Source organism: Engraulis encrasicolus, chromosome 17 (genome assembly GCF_034702125.1).
Source record: "Engraulis encrasicolus isolate BLACKSEA-1 chromosome 17, IST_EnEncr_1.0, whole genome shotgun sequence".
NCBI classification, from domain to species: Eukaryota; Metazoa; Chordata; class Actinopteri; order Clupeiformes; family Engraulidae; genus Engraulis; species Engraulis encrasicolus.
The window spans coordinates 47,534,222-47,537,053 of NC_085873.1; the positions used below are offsets into that span (position 1 = coordinate 47,534,222).

Here is a 2,832-nt window from a genome sequence, read left to right on the forward strand (position 1 = left end):
CATTTTCAACTAAGTAAAAAGAGGTAAGTGGTTTGCAATACAATGTAGCTTATGTGACTAGCTCAGGGAATGAAAAAAATAATAACATCTTCTCTGCTGGAGTGTATTATACACACAGAGATGTATGCACGTGTGAGGGTACTCGCCAGTAGCCAGGCTTCGGTAGTTGCCAATGGGAAACTGCATTGAAAACAACAAAGTAGCTAACATAGTAAGCCGGTTTTGAGAAATTCACCCCTGGCCACCATTCTACACAGTGCACCTTCAACCTTTAATTAAGTTCCTCAAACAAGTTTGCCACCACTGCGAAACGAACACAAACTCCCAAAAAACAACTTGAAGTTATTTAAGATGGTTAATTGCAGGCCAACAAATGAACATGAACTTGACTACACAGTAGGCTGATGTTTAGATTCAAGATAATTAAAGTTACGAGGTTTGAGGACATAGTATGATTAGAAACATGTTGAAACCACACATATTCATATTATTGTTTATAGCATGGATGGAAGCACACCCTGAGTAGAGTAATAAGGACCGGAAAAAAATAAAGTAAATTAAGTGCAATCCCCTCAAATTTGTATTTATTTTATTTTACATTTACAGGCCACAGACAAAACACAGTGGAAACACTGAAATTGGTATTTATTTTATTATACATTCACATGTGTCTCTTTAATTCGGGCAGTAAGTTTGATTCCTATTCATATTGGTTGGTGTGTTGACACTTATGGAGAAGGGGTATATGTAAACACTCATCTCTCTCTCTCTCTCTCTCTCCGCACGCTCTTCATCTCACCTCTCTCTCTCTCTCCCTTCCTCTCTCTCCCTCCCCTCTCCTCGCTCCCTCTCTCTCTCTCTCCCTCTCCTCTCCTCGCTCCCTCTCTCTCTCCCTCCCCTCTCTCTCTCTCTCTCACACACACACACACACACACACACACACACACACACACACACACACACACACACACAGGGTCGAATTAAGATGGCCTGGGGCCCCAGGGCTACAAGTTGCTCTGGGGCCCCCGGAGGGCAAATTTCCCGACAAATTTGCATAGACAGTGTAGTAATTATGAGCTAGGAATGAACATGTCTATCAACTGAACTCAACACGACATATTCATTTTTTAATACTGCATCTTGTCACAATTCTGCAACTTTTCAGTTTTGGCCTGTGAGGGGCCCCCTGGCAGGTTGGGGACCCTAGGCTGCAAGCATATCTAGCCTATGTATTAACACGGCCCTGCAGATACACCCACACACACACAGAGACACAGACACAGACACAGACACAGACACACACAGACACACACACACACACACACACACACACACACACACACACACACACACAGAGTCACACACACACACACACAAATGTCCAAATGTAAACTTGCCCACGCGCCAGTCTAAGTGAGCGTAAACAAGGGCTGGAATTAATTTGTCTGACGAGTGGGTGCGTTGACAGCCGTGAAGAATAGAATACAACTCCCCGTGGCTACAACTGTACTGTACAGCCCAAACACCAGCAAGGAAAAGACAGAGCAGGGCAGGGCTGGCCATCTGGCATAGCTGGCATTTCCCGGTGGGCCCCGCACTCTACAAAAAAAAATAAATAAATATATATATATGTATATTTTAGTGGGCCCCGATTTTCAGAAATGTAAATATATATGTTGGGTGGCTTATGAGGAGGCCAAGGGGGTGTTTGTTCATAAAAGGTTGAGAACCACTGGTGTACCAGATGGTTAACTCCAGATCCAGTTTTGGACTTGGCCACAGCAGGCAGGCTACCTCCCATGCTGGTGTTTGGGCTGAAATGGGGGAGAAATAGGGCCCGGGCACTTTTGGGTTAAAGGGCCCCTTTCATTATTAGCGGCGCAGAACTGACTCACCGGTGGGCCCCACACCCTCATGGGCCCCTATTTTCAGAAATGTAATATATATATATATATATTTGTATTTATATATATACATATATATATATATATATATATATATATATATATATACACACACTATGCTGTGGCCAAGTCCAAAACTGGATCTGGAGTTAACCATCTGGTACACCAGTGGTTCTCAACCTTTTATGAACAAACACCCCCTTGGCCTCCTCATAAGCCACCCAACACCCCTTTGACCTCATCATAAGCCTGCTAACGCCCCCTATTAGTATTGAACAATAAAGTAGTATAGAAGCTAAGCCCCAACCCCACTCAGCTGAGGCTAAGATATCGGAAGGAAAGAAAGATAAAGATTTGAAGAGAGGAGAGAGAGAAGGAGTGAGGGATGGGGTGATGAGTTGAAAAGTGGGTACCTGACAGTGATGTGAGTTTGAGAGTAGAGATGCACCGGATCCTGATTTTTAGGATCCTGCCGGATACCGGATCCACTGGTTAAGATCCTGCCGGATCCGGAACCGGATACCGGATCCTACCAAAGGGTTGAAACACATAGCCTACTCGCACACATGGGCCTGTTTTATAAAGTTGGCTCAAACTATTTTTTAGACTCATTGGCTTACTGCCACACTGCCTGCACTGGCCGCTTCCAAAGTTCTTTCACTCCATGCAGCAATTGGGGTTGTGAAAGACTGACTGAAAAACCTAGGCTAGAGATGCACCATATCCTGATTTGTAGGTAACTGCCGGATACCGGATCCACTGCTTAAGATCCTGCCGGATCCGGATCCTCTGAAAAACCCTATTATCCTGCCGGATCCGGATCCGGAACCGGAACCGGATCTTGGATCCTGTGCATCTCTATTTGAGAGTGAGTAGAGCTCTAAAGAATAGGTCTGTAACGATATTGTATTGATCTGAGAAATTGCAA

General features: G+C 44.5%; 1 pseudogene; it reads right to left on the reverse strand.

The window, feature by feature from the left end:
• Positions 1-1,225: 1,225 nt before the first annotated feature.
• LOC134467075 (basic proline-rich protein-like) overlaps positions 1,226-2,832 on the reverse strand; it is a 4,290-nt pseudogene continuing 2,683 nt past the window's right edge.